At 38.6% G+C, this 15,308-nt stretch overlaps 1 protein-coding gene across 5 annotated transcripts in view; it reads left to right on the forward strand.

Moving 5' to 3' along the window:
- LOC120419515 (ion transport peptide) overlaps window positions 1–15,308 on the forward strand; it is a 74,127-nt gene that overhangs the window by 34,825 nt on the left and 23,994 nt on the right. Inside the window, exon 1 of one of the 5 annotated variants that reach the window (XR_005605733.2) lies at window positions 3,241–3,408. The exons of the other annotated variants lie outside the window; for them this stretch is intronic. The gene's annotated coding sequence lies outside the window, so the exon portion shown is untranslated. Of the gene's footprint in view, window positions 1–3,240; window positions 3,409–15,308 lie in introns of those variants that run through there. 5 annotated transcript variants of the gene reach the window in all.

Raw genomic sequence — 15,308 nt, forward strand, 5'->3', positions numbered from 1 at the left:
CTGGTGGTTTTTGATGAGATTCTCGAGAATTGTCTGTTGAGTTATACATGATATAATTTAGGATGTGGAAATCGTGGAGCGAATTCTTTAATTCGAATTTCCTCTAGTTTGACCATGATTCAAACGAAAATATCCTGTCACTTTTAGTAGATAAACAATGTTTGTAAACAAAACTATGATTACAAAACAAAGAACTTCTTTTCCGTGTTTCACCACCTCTCACTTTGGTTGGTGAGATAAGATTACTTATAAAATATTAAATTTTATCTTTGTTGAGCACACCCTGAGTGAAAATTAGGAAATACCGAGTCTCTCATCATTCTTGCGTGAAATACCACTCAACGAAAGAAATTCGTCAAGATTTTCGCGAGGAAATTCGATCTCCCAAACACAATCAAAACTAAAACGTCAGACGAAATGAGTTGTCACTTTTCGGCAGATGAGCAATGTTTGTAAACAATGTGAAAACAATGAAGGCCTGTTGGTGCGAAGGCAAACATCAGAGAGTTTCATGAAAATTGAGTCATTTGCTTGATCTGAAATCACTCGGAATCATCACCGCACCAGGTGCTAAGTGGTTGCATCCTTTTGGGGACTTTATTTTGGGGAGAAACCAGCCCAGTTTGTGGTGGCCAAATTCACCGGAAACCAGTTTCCGAAGGTGATAATAGCTGCATGGCATTTACGATTTTTGCGCAGCAAAAGTAAAGGTCGATGGATATGATTTGGGACTAGTTCAGTTAGTTCAATATTTGATCTAAAGGATGCCAAAACTAAGAAATCCCTCCTAAATTAGCCGTAATTTCTGCTGAAACGCTTTACTTATCTGTTTGGACTCTCCTCCAAAAATTAGCACTTGCGTCTATTTGCGATTTCTGTCAAACAATTGCCATTCGCAACAATAAACAACACTCGCGCTTAGTCACTGGTGTGGAAATAAGTGTGAAACCAAACGGTGTGGGCTCGACCAATATTTGCGCTCAGAATACCCCCAAAATAGCAGTAATTGACGTCCATTAGCGGGGCAGTGTTGCCAAACCTGTCAATTATCTGTTTGACGCCATTTTTCTTCTCTTTCTTTGTTTGGAGTACACTCAATCCCCGGTGGTTGATCACTTTTTTAGTTTGTACCCCGTTGGTTGGTCTAAGTCAAACTAAAAAGTGACGAACTGTCACTTTTTACACGGCGATCACGCACACTATCAAACCACACGTTTGGTAGTGTGTGTGAACTCCGTGTAAAAGGGGTGTCAAACTAAAAAGTGATCCCGTTTGTTTGACAACAGTCAAACAGTCGTCGGTCAAACCATCGGGGTTTCAGTGTACCTCAAGCACGTGTCTTTTTGATTGTTTGTCTGAATGAAATTTTGTGTTCAGGATATGGGCAATTTTCACATTTTTCTCGCGAAATAAAAGTTGCAAAAAAATAAGCTAAACAAATTTTTGGACCTACGCAAATTCCATGACTGAGATATTAGCTCAACCGCGTGAACAGCTAGAAGAAAAACAAACCCGCGTTCGCGTGTTTGTTTTTATGTTGTCGGTTTGGTGGTTTGTGTGTGTGTGGGGGCTTGGTTTCTTCTGACCGAACGTGTGCGGCTTGCGTGCGTTTGCATGTGCAAGGAGAATATTTTTATCAATGAATCGACAATGACGACCGTCCACGGGCGGTACGAAGAAATTCCAACCGTTGAACGTAAATTTAGAACGCATTCCGCCATTGCCGTGGAATTCGAATGTTTACCCACGTGATTGGCACTAATCTGGCAGGAACGTCATAAGTGATTGAGCTGTTGTACTAACAATTTGTACCTCACTAAATGGACTGACTGCGCTTGAACTTGAGGAATGCAGTGGGGTTGCATGTGGTTCTTGTCTGATGAAAAAATGTGTTTTTTTTGCATTTTGTTTTAATTTTACATCATTTTTGATATTGAATTATACATTTTTTTAAAAGGTCCTTTAAACAAAATTTCCAATTATTGCTTTTTGGTGTTTTAAGAACCGTCAGGGGTATTCAAAAACACCCAAAAAGCAAAAAAAAAAAAATGAAAATTTGGTTTGTAGGACCTTTTTTTTAAAAAAAAAACTCTAGAAATGAACTTTGCTTGAGCTTTTGATCTTACCTAGCAAAAGTGATTAATGTTATTAATATTGAGAATATCTTCAATGAGTGGGCGAAAATTGTGACATCTGACATAAAACGTTTAAATGTATAAGTGAGTCAAAATCATTAACGAAATTCTTATTATTCAGTCATAAAACTATCATTTTAGCGATATTTCGCGCAATCGATTTCCAATCTCCCGCGCAAAAGAGTCAATCTCTCCCTTTTTCTCTGATTGCTCTCTCAGTTAGTGCTAAGCGAAGCTTTTTATTTGAAGATGTTCGCTTACGAACTTCCTTCACCCGCCAAAAAGAGAGGAAGGGAATCAGTCAAAAAAAAATCGCTCCCGAAATTCTTCAAGACAATCAATTTGTTAAGGATTTTATGTGAATTTCCTTGTCAGCACCACTTATAATTGTTTATTTCGCTTTGTTTACACACATAGCACATCTACAAAAAGTGACAGGTCCTTTTTCGACATGTGACGTTACACTTGTAACAGTAGTAGTGAAAAATATCTTCCACCGAATAATCAAATGATGATTATTGGAGATTTCTTTTACCTATTTTTTGTGAGCGAGAGAGGAGTGCCATGTTCCCTACGGATTTTTTTTCTCTTGATGAACGTCAAAAGATTTTCTTTTGATGATGGTTCTTCCATCGCTGGTTATCAGTGATTTAAATTGGTACTTAAAGACTGACCAAATTTATTTGTTGAATGAAAATTACAAATCCGATTTCATAATATTGTCATAGATCTTCAAGGTTATTTCACGAGAATTCCACATTTCCAGGAAATTGTGGAACTATCAGATACTGTCACGAAAAACACTAAATATCGCGTGATTTGCCAATTACCTGTGTTTTCCCCTGGCGGCCAAGATAAAAACCTTAATCCCACAAACACACCAACGAATGACGAATGCGCTCCAATTATCAATCACATGATCGAAATGCAAATTCAAATGCAAACCAGCTCCAATCTTTCCCGGAACGCCCCCGTTCCTCCCGCCGTCACCGGTGATATCGCGCGAAAATTCCCTTCAGCGCAGCGTCCCCTACGTCATCCACCGGTTCGGGCCTGCGAGGCCCGATATATTGTACCCCTGCGCCCGACCTGACTCAGTCTTGAACAATCCTTCGAACGAAACGAATCGAATCCCTCTCGCGTGCGCGCTCTCGTAAAACGACCCGCCGCGCCAATCAACGATCACGAATACGATCACTCGACAGTTCAAATCCCGCGCTATCGCGAGTTTTTTTTTTATTGTTTTCGCAAATCATCGAATCAACTCGACAAAGTAAGTGACTGCTGTGGTGATAGCTTCTTCGGATGTGAAAAATGGTGCAAGTTTTCGCAAAATTAGCAATATTGTAGATTTTGACGTTTCTTTTCATCGAAACCGACAATAGTTTGATTAATTGCGTCGAAAAACGGAAACAATGTTGACGTTTTCAACCTGAGACCGTTGACACCGTTTTCGAATTCGCGTTTTCTTACACGGTGACACCGAAAGGATTACTTTCCGTGTACAGTGAAACCCCGATGGTTTGACACCGAATGTTTCCAAGAGTGGTGCAAAAAGTGACAGTTCTTCAAGCGTCCAACCCAACGTGGTTCCACCGTGCCGCTAGGATTAGGAGGTTACGTTCCGTGGTCAGTGTCCGGCGCGTGATGTGCATGTAACGACCTGCACCTCTCTCTCTCTGTCTGCAGCGGGTTGGCCCTGGCCTAGCCTGACATGGATACGGCCGGTGTAGATCGATCTGCAAGTGTGTTTGCAAGAAATGCAGTGCGCGCACGCCAACTGCGGTCATTCCGTATGCAGGGCACAATGTCCTCCTGTGCTAGTAGCTTGGCCTGGCGAAACCTGACGCGGCTGGCCTCACCAAAAAGGAGGGTTTCGACACAGACTTTATGGCCCCGCCGCGAGACTTCGATGAAGATCGAAGCGATAGCGTTGGTCGGGGTTGTGCGCGCTTGTCACTCGCGTTTTTGACGTTTCGAGAAGAATGGATTCAGCGTGAGCTTGTTGGGGGAGACAAGAACTGTCAAAAATTTGTAAGACGTGTGGCGTTTCGTTCCAAATTTCCCCATGTGACAAGACAGCACTACGTCTTGACAGTGAGCGGGTGGAATGTCAAACGAACCGCGGCGGTATTTACATATTCACTAGATTTTATTTTTATATAAACTGTGAACACACAGAAATAAAGAAGTGATTCGTTGACACTTTCGGTACACCTTCCTCTCCGCGTCACCAAACATGCCTCTTCGGGGCCGTAAGTGGCTTAAGGTGCAGCTTATTACGGTGCGGCTTGGCCTCAGCTGGTACCATACTGTCTGGGTCGGGCGCGCGATCGAATTAAGTTAGACACACCGACTAAGAAAGAGCAAGAGCGCTCTCTCCCTCTCTCTCTCGCTCACTCACGGTGATTGGCCTGTTGAGACAGGCGATGTCTCGGAGAGCTTGTTGGTTGTTGTTGTTGAGGTTGCGCTCGGTTTGTAAGTGATCGTTAGTACCCGATTACATTCTTGGCTTGCCCTCGGTCGTTAAGCGGCGGTGCTCTGTGAGGATGATGGAGATTAGCCGGGTTTAGGGTTTGTTTAGGTCGGTTCTGGCAGGGAACGGTTGAGCTGTTTGTTTAAAGTGATAATGATGATGGTGGGAGAGAGAGGGTGAGAAGGTTTGAAGTGGGAAACAGCGTGTAAACACAGATTTTACAGATAGTTGAGCGGGATAGAGGCTGTAGGAAGTGTTTGAACAGAGTCGTTATGTTTTATTGAGTTTACTGGCGGGTGTGAAGTGGTCTATAAAAGTTTTACTTTCATAACGAGTGATTTAGAGGGAATTTCAATCTCACCAGAGAGAAATTCGCTGGAGAACAAGTCTCTCTTCTCTTACTGTCAGGATTTTTGGAAAGAATTTCGCTCTCACTAATACATTCGCAGGTAAAATGTCAGACGCAGATATCGTTTACTCTTTGATGATCTTTTGAAAGTTTGGGGAAGATTTTCTTGTACTAATGTTCGATGTTAGTTTGGATTTCGGTTTGTTGGATTGAAGCCGTTGTAAATACTTGAGGTTCATATTCTCTTGTTTTGTTTCGTCTCAGTTAGTGATAAGTGACATCATTTAAAGATTTTTGAAGAATTGAGGAAATCATGTTCTGAAGTCCTATGTATGATATTTTTTCAAGTTTGGTAGATCACTACCTCTTCAAAGCTAACTCGAAGAGTTCTTCTACCATATTCAGCATTGTTCAATTCTCAAAAAAACTCCAATTCATGCGACAAATGTTCAAAGCTGATTGCCGCCGCCGCAAACAAATCGAAAGCGCACCCTGATTCGATCAATTGAGTCCCTCCAGCAAAACTCCAACCAGCTCGCTCAAAGAGTTCACATTCCATGGCAAATCAATCAATATTATTAAAGAAGCGAAACGCGCGTTCAATTTCCAGCATCCGAACCAAAGTGCACTCAATCCCGGGGTTTGACGTGTGGTGCGGTTAAAGGTTTTGTTAAAAATAGCACAAAAGTGGTGGTGGTGACGGTTGGGGGTCACATCCCGTGGCGGTAATAATGTCATCTGGCCACACTGCCCGTCGTCGTCGTCGTCGCCTTCGTACTTTTATGGCGAGATAATTGGCCTCCAATTACAAACATTATCGCGTTACAGCGGCGTCGACGATGCGTCGACCTTGTCGGGCGATTTGTGTGAGCCTGTTTCAAACAAGAAGAAATGGTTCATCTTGAGAGATTTCCAGCTCATTCGGTGAGTTCAGGTACTTGGGACTAGGCGTGTTCTAAGTCGGTGCTAGAATGGTCATCATGGCTGCAGTTGGTTTGTGCATCGTATTTGCATTTATCGTACCCCTAGTTGGACGTCAATTGTGCTAGATTGCATTAAAGTACGTTGCGCCAACTGGGCACTTATAGCAGGCAGAGAGCGCCACCATTTGAGCTGCGAACGCTGTTTGTACACGGAGAAATAAGAGTTCCTAAAATCGTGAACAAGCGTTCACGAAAATGGGAACCACGAACAAAGTGTTCAAATTTTATGGTACGTTTTTCAAAATCGTACCATGGGATTCGAACACTTTGTTCGAGGTTCCCATTTTCATGAACGCTTGTTCACGATGTTAGGAACTCTTTTTTCTCCGTGTAGTAAAGGCACTTTGGACAAGAACTTGAACTATTCTAACAGAACCAAAAGTTTTGCCAAATGTCTTTTCAGGCAGTCCAGTCAATATTACAGCTTTCGTTTAAGAATGCGGAAAAGTCTTGCAGTGTTGTAGGTTAGCAAGAGAAAATTTTGCTGAAATCCTGAGAATCTTGAAGTTTCTATTGCTTTTAATCTTTCAAACAGTCTTAATTTTTTATATCTCCTATGTGTTTCTAAAATTTTATTTTTAAATAAGGTCAAGAGAGCAAAAAACTTAATTTCAAATGTCCTTGCCTTAAAAACAGAAGTACATTTATTTTACTAGGTTTGCCGAGTTGGATGAATACAATTTTGAATTGACAGTATTTCTTTTCGATTCAATTGCTTACAAGTTGAACTTTTCAGCACTGTTATTTTTGACGTTGAAAAATAGGCCGTTTCATTCGAGAACGACAAGAAAAGTAAGGAGTTTTACAACGAAATCACAAAAAAAGCTTCAGCACACTTATTTCACTATTTAAGAATAAAATTTGATTGTTGAAAAATGGTGCAATTACCATTTTCCTGACACCAAACCTGTCTACATCCTAAGATATTATCAAAGTGTGTTTTACTGACTATGCTACCGTCTTTTTCCGATCTGTGTACCCAAATTTCAAAATTGTTATTAAGCCTGCAAATTTTCAAAATGAACATAAGTTTCTTAGCAATATTTTTGTCGTTGGATATTTTTGGAGGGAGTTGGTCTAAATTAGTGACAAAGACAAATTTCGTGTGGATTCTGAAAAAAAAACACCTTCCTGGGAAAAAAATCTAATATTTTGCGTTTCTACCAGTGTAATAAATGAATGATAGAAAAATCTATCATTTGATGAATCCTGTTCCAAAATATCAGAGATGAAAGCAACCGTCACTATAGCTTGTGAGTTCTCTTTTCTTTAATGCCAGCAAGAGCATTCTCTTTCTATCACTGCTTCTCTTTTACTCGTTCATGCACACTCGCCGAAGATTATTTTGTTTTCTCAGAAATTGGCGATGAAAGAACACGAGAGGAGGATAAGGAACCGACCAATAATTTTGTCCCGTTAAACTGTGCTGGTAAATTTTGTTTTGTGGCGATACCAGTTTTTTCAACTTTTTACACATTAAAAATGAAAATTGCAAATTGAAAACTCTCGACTTTGGATATATGATCAAAATTCGTTTGGCAGTGTTGCCAACTTTATAGAAAAATCATGATTTTTGAAAATTGTGGGGAAAATATTCAAAAAATTGTATTTACACTTTATGTAATCAGGGGAGAGGGGGTAATGTGCACCCCTTGCTTTTCTCGGTATTGGGATGAATTTTCCTGGGAAAAAATCTTAGAAATTGGAAGCTTAATGTCGTAAAACCATGCTAGAAAAAATTGAGCATCGTTGGACAAAAACAGCTAAAGTCATTTGCAAAACTTTAAAATGTTGTGTTTTGATGTAATTTTCATTGAACTTTCAATATGATTTTTGGTGATTTATGGACAATATGAAAAGCATTTATTGATTTTGTAAGTATTGATTTATATAATTTTTGCCATAATCTTCATTATTCTATAGATAGATGAGTCCAAAAACATGAAAAAACGTATTTTTAATTGAATTTTATGCAAAAAGCATGGTCAAGACTTTTTCACATGGATGACGAAGAATAATAGTAGTTTTAGAACATTTAACAATATTCTTCCACAGAAATGCTGTAATGGTTGAAAAATCACAGTTTTCCCTTAGAGGGTGCATATTACCCCCTCACCCCCTATAAGGCTTTCTAGGCCTGGTGAAAAAATATACAATTTAACCCAAAAATGATTAATTTCTCGTCACAGTGTTCTGAGGCAAACAATGATCGAGTTCGAGCTGTCACAGCCCTACGAAGTATGTTGCCTGACATATCGGGTGGCCTGGCAAAACACTTTTGCTAGAAAGAGATAGGAAATCTGATGCAAACAAACGTCCAGCTGCCATGTAAACAAACTTTGAATAGCCTTTTAAAAATCGCTAATAACATTTCAGGATCAAGTTTTACAACTTTGGTATTTTCTAAAAAGTTGTAGAGCACTAAATTTCCAATGAGAATCTCACTTCTGGGAATTTTTGAATGGAGGTAACGCACCCGGTAGACAAAACAGTAGGCAAAATTGGTTTTTCATGCATTTTTTCGATTTTTCCCATGCAAACTTCATCTCCGAGTATCAATTGGTAAATGTTGACCGATTTTGCTCATTTGGCAGAAAGTCCTGAAATAGGTCAAGGAACAATATTCAGCTTTTGGGGCGAGTTTTTGAAAAAAAGTCCCATATTCTGGGTACCCTACTATACACTCATTAGAATTAGACCATTTCTAGAGCAACACGAGAAAAGGGCGCATAAGCATTTTGACAGCTGAAACTGCTATGCAAATTCCGAGACAATTCGCACAAACATGTGCCCTTTTCAAATGTTGCTCCAGATTTGATTTGAGTTGAGCTGATTATCAGTGACCAATGTTGGACGCTCTCCCGGAGATTGTACCCAGTAGACGACGAACTTCAGTTCGCAGTTCCCGTGTCCACGCGGTGGTTTGGCACCGGCTGAGTAACGTTTCTACAATTTATTACCACGCCAAGTGCTAAAAATAGCCCATACACAGGTAATTATAACAAGTCGATCGTGACTTCGCAGCGTGATCAAACGGCGAGGTGTTCGAGCAGGTGATTTCGGATTTCGCTGCCAATGAATCGATTCGGCTAGTTAGAGCGGGTTTGTTCCAGAGTGATCAAGTGATGTATTAATCCAGCCGCTTCTAGCAGCTCACCGTAAATCATTCAAATGTCAGTTTGACGGCTTCATCGAATCTCTGAGGGTTGGGTTACGTCGCGCCGGCGGCCACAGCAGAAACTTGCCCCGTAATGGTTTGCTGTTGTTTCACATGGGAAAACACGTGCTCCGTGGTGGGAACCCTTGCTTGGCCGGTTCTACACATGACCTGGAACGCGGATTACGACGACGGCGAGCTCAGTCACGACCATGGGCACGTTCTGGTCCTGGATGTCAAAGTTTACTCTCGAGTCATGTTTGCCAAACAACAAGCTTGTTTGTGGTTTGAGTGGACTTTGTACGAGCACGTTATGAACTCACTGCCCACTGATTCATCTGAGTCTGGAGTGCGTGGCGTGCGAACATCTTGAGCCACTTTGCTGGACTCTCACTTGCTAATCAGGCCCATCTGGCGCGTAACGGCGCGACAATTATGGCGGGTTATTTTTAGTACCGCCCCGGGTGGACCCCCGCAGTGAGCCCATGTGGGGGGACCTGCCGCGTTGCGTTCAGGTACGCCAATTGACGTCAATTGTCGAGATCGGCGCTGTTTTCACTGCTGGTGTAAAACCATTTAGGGATGTTTTTTTTACAAGTTGATAAAATCGATTCTCGCGCGTCTAGCTCGCACCTGTTTCGGAACCTAGAAGTGGAACAATTAAACTTTTATTGCCCAAGTCCGATCGCCGCTTGCGTCATGTCTGGAGTCGGTGATCCTTGCGGGTCGTAGACTCCATGGACCGTTTGTGTGTAGGCTAAAAATAGACGGACAGACGGAGGAGGGCCAAACACCGGTGGTTGTCTATTGAAGTGCGAAGCTCGTCTTCAAACCGACACGGGGGGGGATTTTGCTGGCAATGACTAGAAGATCGAGAAGGGTTGCGGTTAGGGGGAGGTACGACACAATTAGCAACAATACACACAGACCGACAGAAGGTGTGTATTTATGAACTGGGCAGTCGGCGGAATAGTTAGTATAGCTGAAAACGGGTTTCCCTGTGCGAGTTGAGTGTGGTGGTTATCTCGGAGCAATTGAGCAAAGATCTATTTTTAGATCTGCAATTACATCCGACAGAGAGCTTAAGACGGCTTTAGGTAGGTGTGGTGCACCTTGCCAGGATTGTTAGTGCATCGGACGTGGTAGCAGTGTTAATTGTAATGTTTTTGATGATGAAATATTCTAGCAAATAAACTCACGAAATAATTTGTCACAAGTCAAAATCAAATTAAGAAAAAAAAGCGCTGGTGCAATAAAGATATGCAAAATATGATCAACTTCCCAGCTTCTCAAGCCACCTTTATTCCACCGTCCTGTGTGGTGTTATGGTTAAGGTGCCACGGCAAGACCAAATAATAAGAAAAAGGTCGTCCTCCGCGACACCGATTTGCCGTGGACCTTCTCGCTTCATTGAAAAACTCGAACTCCAAAAGGCAACAAAAAAAAAAAGCTGAATGAACACACCGCGCGTTATTTAATATCTTAATCTGCTGGCAACGCTCCACGGGGAGTCCCCCTCTCTCCATGGACCCCAACCACCACCACCACCCACTTTGGGGAAGATTTGGCGAAACATGGAACGGACCACACTAAACTGGTCTCGGCGCGGCCGGCGGTTCGGAAAGGTTATAAACAAACCACGAAATGATACTGTTCCACCCCAAATCCCCCCCTCTTCCCTTCTCAAATCTGACTTGATGCAGTTTGGCTGAATGCACGGAACGAAAGAGAAAAAAAAAACCGGGCGGAAGAATTGGTGGTCCCCCTCACACCCCAGGAAGGGAGGAGAAGAACGCAGCAAGTTTCGCATTTCAAAAGAACCGACCGCCAACACTACTTGGTCGATTCGTGTCTCTTTTGGGTTTTGATGTTGCTTGGGGTGGATACCGTTCGGTGGGGGTGGCTTGAAAATTTCAGAAGTCGTCAAATTATGATGGCTTTAAAAAGGATTTTTTTACAAATTTGAATTTTCAGGAGTCAAGTTTTAGAAATATTGATTCAGTGTTTGCATTTAGTTTCGAAATTTTCACATTTCTTGATTCCGAACTTTCAACTCCCAATTTTTTGAATAGATGGCAAACACTTAGGGAGGTTAATATTTTTATCTACACATAGAATACGATTTTTTACACAATTTATTAACTTCCAGTAACCTCCATGTACGAAGTATCTATGATTTTAATATTTGAACTTTTCTAATCAAATCTAATTGAATTCAGGGCACCAGCCCAAAGAAAGCAACTCAGAAGAACTTGTGGTTTAGATTATACGCTTCAATTTCTTTCTTGTATTTATTTGTGATTATAGTACTTTAGACAATTCAAATTCTGTCCAACATTCCAACATATCCAACAACATAACATAATTGCAAGGCTATTACAAAGTATCTTCAAACAATTATGCTTTGAGAACAAAGCGTTTATTTTATAAAATCTTTCAAAACAAACATCAAAATTGTCTTGAGTTTTATGAGTTTGTTTTTAGAATAGAACTGATAAGACGATAAGAAGTAAGTCGGAGTGGCCACAAGATTTCGATTCTGAAATGACCGTTTTTTCCGGTTTTCTACCGAGAACAAAAGAAATTTTTCCGGTTTTTTACATCAAATTTCGTTCCAAAACCCTTATATTTAAGGCTACCAACTCTTGCTGAGTAACATGGTATGTATAACAAAAACTGTCAAGGAATTATTTAGATAAATTAAATTAAATAAATTTGAGAATTACAAATATAAAACTGTGTTGTTTTTACAGCTAACAAATTTCACAAAATGCAATCAGAGTGCTTATGACTGGCACGTTTAAAAGTATTCATAAAATAAACCGTGATTTGAATCAAATCATTATGGTCTTCAATTTTTTTTTGTAAAACGTTTCAAATTTTACGATATGTCAAGTTTGCTTTTACGAATGATATCGTTCTCAATGTTTTCACGAACACTTTTCCAGAGTTTTTTTTATTGAAAAGGTCCTATAACATGTGAAACACAACATTAAAATAACTCTAGATTTGTTAATTCAAATGTTGAAAGGTTTCCGCAAGTTTTAGAAAGCCTTTGGTTCTTTTAATGGATAAATATATTTAGTAAGGAATGTCTAAAAGAACAATTCTAGAGTGTTTTTTTAAAAGGTCCTATTAACATATGAAAGAAAAAAAATCCAGCCTGTTAAAAATCCGCGAAGAGGGTCGAAAATTCGTATGGTAAGGAAAAAATCCGCACAGTTGTAGCCTTAGTTATAGGTTATATTTTTGAGGGTTTTTGACTATTAAGACATATTTGTAGATAAGGAAAAGCATTTTCAACAAAACTATCAATTTTTAATCAAAATGGTTGACACAACATTCCTTACTGTGATATAGCAAAACTCATTAAATAGTATGAAATCCTATCAAACTTCTCAAAAATTGCTAATTTAATATTGTTTACATAGTTTTGATTCACTTATTCTAATCGAAATACATAAACTAATTATTTTGCATCAAATTGTGTTTGTTTTGTAGTAAAAATTCACAGTTTTTCATAAAAATGTGGTCGCAATGATATGAAATTCACTGAGCCAAAATATGATTTTTTTTAAATATTATTATTCTTTACATTTGAAACTTGATTTTTTCAACCAAAATAGTTATGATGTTCAGAGAAGTCTGTTCAACCAACCATGTAGGTATTTGGGCGGCTTTAGCAAAGTTATTAGGTTAATTTTTAGCACTGACCGTCTTACCCCACATGGGTGGCCGTCTTACCCCGCGTTTTTAATATATATATATATATTTTTTTTTTAAATTGCTGAATAGTATTGATAATTGGTTTTTAGACCAACTATTTTTTGTCATTTCTATAATGGACTACTGGTAAAACAATATGTACGTAATTTGAGATCAAAATAATCTGTTGTGTAAATTTTATGAGACTTCTCCCTTAGAGTGGCCGTCTTACCCCCAGCTCCCCTACCTTGAAAACGGATTTTTTTTAATTCTAGAAAATTAAAAGTTAAAGTCTTAAATAATATCCATTTTTTTATTCATCGCATTTAATCAGAATTGCGTAAAATAATCATTTTTCGATAACTTTAGGTATTGAAAATTACACCTTTTGAGTTTGGAAGGGATGCATTTTTTAACCAACTGTAATTTACTTAATACGTCTAAAATATAGTGAACCCATCATTTATATTTAATTTTAGACGAAAAATCGAATTAAAAACCAATAATAATAATATTTTTCTTTATATGTGTTTTTATAAAAAGCGATATTTCGCCATTAGCAGTCTTGATCAAATTTCACTAAATCTGGAATTTAAAATAAGAGAAAATTTACAATAATTTTAAAATTAAAGTTTTGAAAGCACTTTCAACTAAAAAGAGAAATAAATTTATAAACGTTTAATTTTTTAACAGTGATATCAAAATGCATAACTTTTTTTTCTTCATAAGGCCGTTGCAAATACTTTTCAAAGTTTATGTCTGAAAAATCAGGGGGCAAAAAAAATTTTTTTCCGAAAAACTTCAAAATTTTCATGAAAATAGAAGTCTAATCAACTGAAAACATATTTATCATGTTTGGGCTTGTTTAAAAATGTTTTGAATTTTTATGAAATTCCAATGTACAGCACCACAAAAATTTTATTTTTCGCAAAAAATAAAATTTTCGTCAATACTTAGATATTTTGGAAACCAATGATGACAAAACAACTGAACAGGCGTATAATGCATTTTAAAACACTATGGCTCGAAATTTAAATTTTTATACTTTTTTTTTGCAGATTTTATTCCAGAATATAGAAAATACCAAATATTTCAGACATTCTTGGAGCAAAAATAAATTATTAAATCTAAATCTTTTGATTTGAAAGTTATTTTAAACAATTAAGAAAAGAAAAAAACCATCAAAATAATACAGTGGAAAGGTATAGCCTTGTTTTTTTTTAAATTCCAGGAAATTTATAAATATATTTAGTCTTTCCCGGTATGTTGGAAAATAAAAAAAAGTTTAAATGTGGTAAGTTAAAAATCTGAGATTTTGCATTTAAAAAAAATGCAATATAATAAGGCATATTTATTTTTAATACATATTTTATAAATAAGAATTTGATTCCTATGTGGAATCAAGTTTAGTTAAAAGAGTATTTTCATTGAAGAATCATATTTTTTATAATAAAATTTTAACTAAGTGGCTCAAAAAATGCATTTTGTACTGCATTTTGAACAGAAAGTTTAAATTTAACTTAAAGTATTGTCATCCATTTCTGGTAATCGAGACTAGTTCAAACTACAAAATTCCTACTGATTATCCTCTAGCTATCGACAAAAGTGATATTTACCCCAAAATCCCATCAAAATTTTGCTTATTTCCAAGCCTTTTATAGTTTTTTTTTTCGATGTTCCATGATTTATTTATCGTGATTTATAATATTACAAAAATCAGTAAACTTAAAATGTTCGACTTCGATGAAAATGAAGCTGAATTCTAGAGATTGTTAAGGAAAATTCCACTTCTTTTTGTTATATTTGATATTTGACCAATTTTACCAACTACTCTACTAAGACGTTTTGGGGTCAAAAAATGTAAAACTGCTGATTGACACTTGTTTTACACCTCCTCACGGTAATTTGCATTCAAGTATAGCCCGCCTGATTGTGGGGACATGGGCTCGTGTGTGTCACATGCTCAATGCAGGTATACACCAGCCCCCAAACCCAAAGGGGGAATCGTTAATTTCCATATCAAAGTGGCCAACACCGTTTTCGCACGGTGAAACAAATGGATCGTTTCTGAATATGCAAACGACGGATTAAACATGTCCATTAATTTTCACAAAGTTGTTTTCGTACATATCGCGATATATCGTCGTCGTTTCTTCCTTGCCGCGGCCAGATCTTGTTTTTTTCCTGTCCTCCCTCCCCCCTCAAGTGACCACCCTCCGGGTGGTACGCGTTTTGGGTGGCACAAAGTGGAAGACTTTCGCAGAAGCAAGCAAAAAAAAAAAAAAACAGCAACATCAAAAGAAGCTGAGACGCTCATTCTCATGAATGAAATATGTTCAACAGGTGTTCGGTTCGCGGCAGGTCGCCACCAAAAGGCAAACATCGGACAGCCGCCAACCCTACCCTGCCCCCTCTTCGGAACCATCCCGCAGATTAGAGGGTGAGGGGAACGCGAAAAAAGTTGTTCTGCTTTTCTGGAAACTGCGCCGCCGTGCTGGGTTTT

The sequence above is a fragment of the Culex pipiens genome, chromosome 3 (assembly GCF_016801865.2).
Source record: "Culex pipiens pallens isolate TS chromosome 3, TS_CPP_V2, whole genome shotgun sequence".
In the NCBI taxonomy this organism is placed as follows: domain Eukaryota; kingdom Metazoa; phylum Arthropoda; class Insecta; order Diptera; family Culicidae; genus Culex; species Culex pipiens.